General features: G+C 39.9%; 1 non-coding gene across 1 annotated transcript; it reads right to left on the reverse strand.

Moving 5' to 3' along the window:
• Window positions 1-3,994: 3,994 nt before the first annotated feature.
• On the reverse strand, window positions 3,995-4,101 carry LOC145103619 (small nucleolar RNA R71). The gene has a single exon (XR_013706701.1). It is a non-coding gene; the product is annotated as a small nucleolar RNA R71 (small nucleolar RNA).
• Window positions 4,102-6,672: the final 2,571 nt, after the last annotated feature.

Below are 6,672 nucleotides of genomic sequence, written 5' to 3' on the forward strand. Positions count from 1 at the left end.
TTTGAATTGGTGGCTCACGAAGCTTTTATCCTCACCACTATCGAATAATATGCATGCATATGAGTTGTTTTGGAGGAACGTACCAATAACCACAGTGGGATCCCTTATTGCCTCCTCATGCGTCATCGTTAGAACTCTTCCCACACATCCGCTATTTTTGTTCTGTGCCTTCGGGCAATCCCTCTTGTAATGGCCGGCCTCACTGTAACCATAGCATGTGCGACTCAACCCAGTATTAGCGGCTTGGGCGGTTGGTTGTGTCGGGGCTTTCAAGAAATGGGTGGTATTCCCCTTCTTGTTGCAATTTGTACATTGCATTTCCCGATAGGCTCCGTAGTGGTAGTAGTTGCATTTGTCTCATTTTGGGAGAGTTCCAGCATACTGCTTGGTTGCTGCTAGGGCGGTAGGGGCTGTGATGGTATGGACAACCACCGTTTGTTGCTTCTTGGCCAATTCTTGAGCGGGTTGGCCCTCCTTTTTGTTCCAAAAATTTCTCTTGTTGTCACTTCGTTCGGTTGTTCAGGCGTGGGGGGTCATGATGCCTTGACGAATTCCCTAGTCGGAAAGAGTCTGTGTCAAATGCTTAGCACTATCGAAGGTGCTTGGTTTGGCAGATATGGCCATTACGTGGATCTGATATGATAGCCCCCAAATGTAACGTTCTACTTTCTTGGCCTCTAGGATGACCATTCCCGGGCATAGAGTCGCCGACTCATTAAATCGAGCAATGTAAGTGGCAATATCGGAGCCCTTCATGGAATTTTCCCACAGTTCCTGTTTTAGTTTCTGCATCTCGCTTCTTGGACAGTATTCTTTGAGCATCATCTCCTTAAGATCCTCCAAACTCATAGCGTTGGCAACAGCTAGAGTCAAAGTTTTAACGTGGCCATTCCACCACGACAAAGCTAAATCTGCGAATGTACATGCAACATACTTGACCTTGAACTCATTAGGGCATGCACAGATTTCAAAGATGGACTCGGTCTTCTCGAACCATCTTGCTAAAGTAACGACCCCGCCATCTCCATGATACATCTTGGGCTTGCAGTTCATAAATTCTTTGTACGAGCACATTCGCTGGTGCCTTGATTCTCTCTTTGGTTGGAACTGTTGGTTCCGTTTCCAACTCCGTTGTTGTTATTGCTGATTTGGACCATGGCAACAGCCACAATAGCTGATATTGCAGCCTGAAACACTGCAGAGTCTATTTGTGGAGGAGGTAGCGGTGGTGGCGCTGCTGGAGCTGTTGGTGTGTTGTTCTTGCGCCTGTTTGACTTCCTTGGTGGGATACTTCTGCCATAAAGTATCAAGGTGGAATGACGATGAGATTTTAAGAATAGTTAAGAATAAGACATTACCATAAATGAATGCCTTGTTTTATATATGTATCATGTCTAGTTGTTATTGAAATTTGCAAGCATTTCACAACGATATTTATCATACAACAAACAGTTGCATAACAGATAGTGACATTTAATGAAATAAAACACATACCCATTTCATTAATAATATGGTGCTAGTACATAGTTTTTGTGAAAATTGACCTTTATGAAGGCCTACATAAAAGAGTATCATTAACGCTTACTCGTAAATAAAATCAAGACGTGGGTAGGATACACCCTAATCACAGCGGGTAGTCTCCTGCAGTCCTTGAGATGAAGTCGAGGTGCCTTGTAACTCTGTTATTTGACGCTCAGCTATGATTACTCTCTCCTCATAAGATTTTTTGTATGAAAAAGCGGTTTGTAATGTTTTCGTGAAAATGATAGTGTATACTTCCATAAAATCCAATATTTTCTAAAAAATGAGTTGTAAGTCTTAAGTACCAAGACTAGAAATGTAAGTAATGTTGTACTTTAAAGAAATGTAATGAAGTTTTATCTTTAAATAAAACTACTTGAATGTGTGTTAACCCGTAAATCAAAGGTGTTGTGGATACCCTATGTGAGTTATTATAACCATACTAATACGACTAGTGGCTTGAACGACGTGCTTCAAGCATCGGAACTGTTACGACATTTGTTACCCAGACCTGTCGGTCTAACTATAACTAACAATTTAGGTGCGGGGTTGTCAATCCTGTATAGATCTATACACAAGTGTCACACTCTCCCTATAAGAGACTCTAGTTATAATTCAGGACTGTAACATGTAATCTGGTGGGTATGATGAAGCTAACTGTCTCACAATGTTGTATTAGTCGATTTACGTGTATTGAGAACTCTTTTTGCTTGTAAATAAAATAACTATGCCTTTAAATAATTATCTGACTATTACAAAACGATAGTGTAGTTTTGTGACTCCCAAAGTATACCCATTATAGTTTATCCTGTTGGTTTGTTGAAACTTTTTATGTAATCTTTTATACGAATATAAAGTTATTATCTTGTGTCCAACATATATAGTCAAACATAATGTTTTTGGGTTGTGACCCACCAAAATAGTATAAGGACTACAAAATACCCCTTTTTATTAGAAAACTAACGTTTAGTAAAAAATTTCCAAAATCATGAAGTTTTATAAACTATAATTTTTATTATGATTTTTATAATATTGAATATGTTTATAATGGCATATATAAAACATGAAAATATTTGTATAAAGGCTAGTGATAAGGATATATTTTGCATATAATGGCATATATAAAACATGAAAATATTTGTATAATAAACCAAATTTTGACTTGTATCCCCCCCCCCCCCCTAAAACATGAAAATCTCGAAAAAGTGGGGGTATGAACTCACCTTGAGTGGATTTGTGGGTTGTTTGAAGAGATTATGTGAAGATTCCAAGCCTAAAACACTTGTATGTGTTTGGTGAACTCTTTGAAGATTTTGTTACCCTAAGGATGTTACACATAATAATGTGTGTAAAGATGATGAAACTAACATAGAAATGTATAAAACACTAGGGTTTCATGAAAATACTTACCAAAAATCCAAGATCACTTGAAGAAGGTAAATTCTTGGAAGATCTTGGCTCGTTTTTGAGAGAAAGAGACGAGTGAATTGAAAGGAAAATGATTTTGGTGGTGAAAGAAGGCATCCTCGGCCAAAGGTTATAAAGGAAGAATGGATGGGATGGGTGCATTGTTGTTTGGGGGTTAAATGCATGTTTAGCATGGAGACATGGTAAGTAAAAGGGGGTAAAGTTGAACCATTAAATCACAAGGTCAATTTCCCTCGATTTCCACCCAACCAAGACTCCCAAGGCATTACTGAGAATATAGGTATTCGGTCATATGTGTCACCGAGAACAGGAGTTGATTTCGGTCCATAGATGCCGAGAACTAAGATCCTCGGTCCCAACCGAGATTTCTTAAAACAAATAGTTTTCAGTCCGAGTGGTATGGGCTTTCAGTTGAGAGGGTTCTCACCCTAGAGACTTCTCGACTTAGATGCTTCTCGGTCTTGAGGCTTCTCGGTCCAAGCTTAAAACATTCTATATGCAATTGAAATTCTCGATATATTTGGTCCATTTTATTGACTTTCAAGTGTTTGTTACTAACTTGATTTCCAAAGCATATATATATATATATATATATATATATATATATATTATAAAAATGTTGCCTTCTTGGTTTTTCAATGATTTTATTGCATCATATATGTTGTGATTTTACATAACACGTAGATACACCTTAGGCCTTGTTTGTCCCAAAATCTTCCAGTTGTCACATCTTGTGCAACCCGCTATTCTAGCCACTGCCACATTTGAACTCATGGGGAACATCCTTGTTGCATTAAAAGAGATTCCATTCACCTGAAAAGATCATGAAGATGCCTACAAACATATTGATGAAGTCAATGGCATCGCTGATTACTTCAACATCCTGAATGTTTAACGCGAAACAGTGTTATTGAGAATGCTTCCGGTCACTTTCAAGGGGGCTGCCAAGGATTGGTTGAAGGCACTTCCACCCGGCACAATCACTATATGGGAAAAAATGCGTGAGGAATTATTGGAGCAATTACGCCTACCATCATAGGTGGATAAACTCAAAAAGGCCAAAGCTAACTTTGAGCAACAAAAGGGTGAGTCGCTATTTGAAGCATGGGAACGCTACAAGGGATTACTTCGAAATTGTCCCCAAAACGATCTTAATGTGCAACAAGAAGTGTCCATATTTTATGATTGGGTAAATTTCACGACAAGGCTGATGGGTTTTGAGCATTGTAACACTCATATGGTGTACATGCAACCCTAGAAACCTTGGATCTATGTTTTCTCTAATATACATGCAAATAAGAGTTTTCCGAGGTTCTCATTCTAACTAGCAGACCATGCGGTACTTGTAATATAAAAATTAGTAGAATGACAAACCTTTCTTGTTGATTGGATTCCTAAAGACCTTGTGAGCCTAGCACCCCAAATGTGATGCCTCAAATGCTTCACGCAACACCAACACTCTTGGAATAACTTGAGAGAAATACACTTGAGCACAAAATCGGCTAACCCTTACCCTTTTTGTCTTAGATGCCGATTTTTCTCCATATTAGGTTTCTTATATAGTGTGTCACATGTAAGGTTACACCATGTAAACCCTAATGTGCATGGATTTTCATTTCCCACATGATCCATGGGTTTTAACCTCCATAGAGCATCCATGGAGCACCCAATGGGTCCTAGCCCAATCTAGTGAATCATGGACCATAAGCCCACTATATAAGAATAAAAGATTTACATAATCAATCCCCTTATATTTAATTAGTCTCTTTTGATCACAAAATTAATTCCAAATTAATTATTGATCAATACTAATTAAATAATATGATTTCAAATTAATATATTAGAATATATTAACAAATCATAAGTGTCCTTAGTCTCATTTTGTCTATCCAATTGTTGAGATGCCATGCAACCCAAAGGGACCATGCCAAGCCGGGTCAAGTACATACTAAATATAGTGATGGACTTAGACACCTTATCCAACAGTCTCCCACTTGGATAAGTCTAATAACTATAGTTACAGGTATGACTTTAGGATCCGACCAACAATCGTAGCTCTTTCAAAGTATCGCAGAACTAGGATGATGCGTCATTTAAGATAAGTGATCATATAATCATCTGTTCTAGATATCAGCCGGACAAATACATGGAACAATGTCGTACTTATTGTCCAGCAATTTGTTTCCCGATTTCCAATTTTTTTGACATAGAACTAAACTGAACACATCAATTTGGTTCTGACCGAGCCCAACACATAGGTCAAAACAAAATCATCGAGGGGCCCTGATGACGGGGTACGGACCCCATGGTCAATGAGACGTTGTACCAATCTCTTGGCACTATCGAAGGTAGTGGGGTTTGAAGCTAAAACATTATCCTGAACCGGAGGCAACAACCCCCAGATATACCTCTCTATCTTCTTTCCCTCCATGAGAACCATGTTGGGACAGAGGGCCACCAGCTCGCTGAATCTGGCGTTATACGAAACTATGTCGAAGCCCTTCATGGTTAGGCTCCACAGCTCCTATTCCGACTTTTGGATTTCGCCCCTCGGGCAGTATTCCTCAATCATAAGGTCTTTCAAAGTTTCCCAGCCCATGTCGTTAGCCACTACAAGGGTTAGTGACTTGACATGGCTATTCCACCATGTCAGGGCTTTCTTCTCAAAGGTACAAGCAGCAAACTTGACCTTACTCGCAGCAGGGCATGAGAAAATCTCGAAGACCAACTCCATCTTTTCAAACCATTGCGAGAGGGAAATGACTCCGCCGGTACCTTTGAAGGGCTTTGGCTTACAGTTAGTGAAGTCCTTGTATGAGCACTCTCTCGAGCGCACAAGGAGTTCACCTTGAGTAGAGTTAACAGGGGTTCCACCTCCGCTGGCACCCGTTGAGTGATATTGAGCCATGGCTGTTGCCACAGCCGCAGCTACAACATAATTCATAGTCGTCGTATCGATTACTGGAGGAGGTGGTGGTGTTGGAGTTGGAGTAATCGGAGGATTATGCCTTGTTGATTTGCGAGGAGGCATCCTTAAACTATAAGTTTAAAAAGATGAACATAATAGTAAGAATCAATTGTAAGCATAGTGAGAGTGATCCATGGGCTAAATCGCCATAGTCCAACAGTCGAAATGAGTATATGTTTTGAAATAGAAGTACAGTAGAAGAGTAGAGTAACACAAGAGTACGGATTTTTCCAATAGCTTAGATAAATATCAATATCACTGGTATTATTGATGTAACAAGTTTAGGGAAAAATGACCTAACAGTAGGTCTTACATCATACCATAAGGGAAAAAGGTTGACAGTTTTTAGAAGTCTAGTTAAAGTGCTTGGAAAGTAGGAATATTTTATAGACAAGTGTTTCGTAGAGCATAGTTAGGGAAGGCTATTCCTTGAGTCAAAAGAAAAGATGTACTAAACATCTTCTACTGGCGATCGGAATTCCTCGAGCGAACCCTCAGATCTGCCAGTTGACGAACCACTTCTTGAAGGTGCCACTCATGAGCCCTCTAGCGAACTCAAAGTTCTATGACTTCAGCTCGGGAGGCAACTAGCTGTTGCTGCAGGGTCTCATTGGTTCTCCTGGTCCTTTCTATAGCTTCTTTGAGATGGCGGATGCGAACCGTGTTGACACCGGAGTTGGCATCAATTTCCATGATTCGGTCGATGGCTGCTCGACCTTGCTCGACATTCCGAGCAATCCTGCAGACCATGACAG

Source organism: Lactuca serriola, chromosome 4, assembly GCF_051521515.1.
Source record: "Lactuca serriola cultivar US96UC23 chromosome 4, Lser_US96UC23_V15, whole genome shotgun sequence".
NCBI classification, from domain to species: Eukaryota; Viridiplantae; Streptophyta; class Magnoliopsida; order Asterales; family Asteraceae; genus Lactuca; species Lactuca serriola.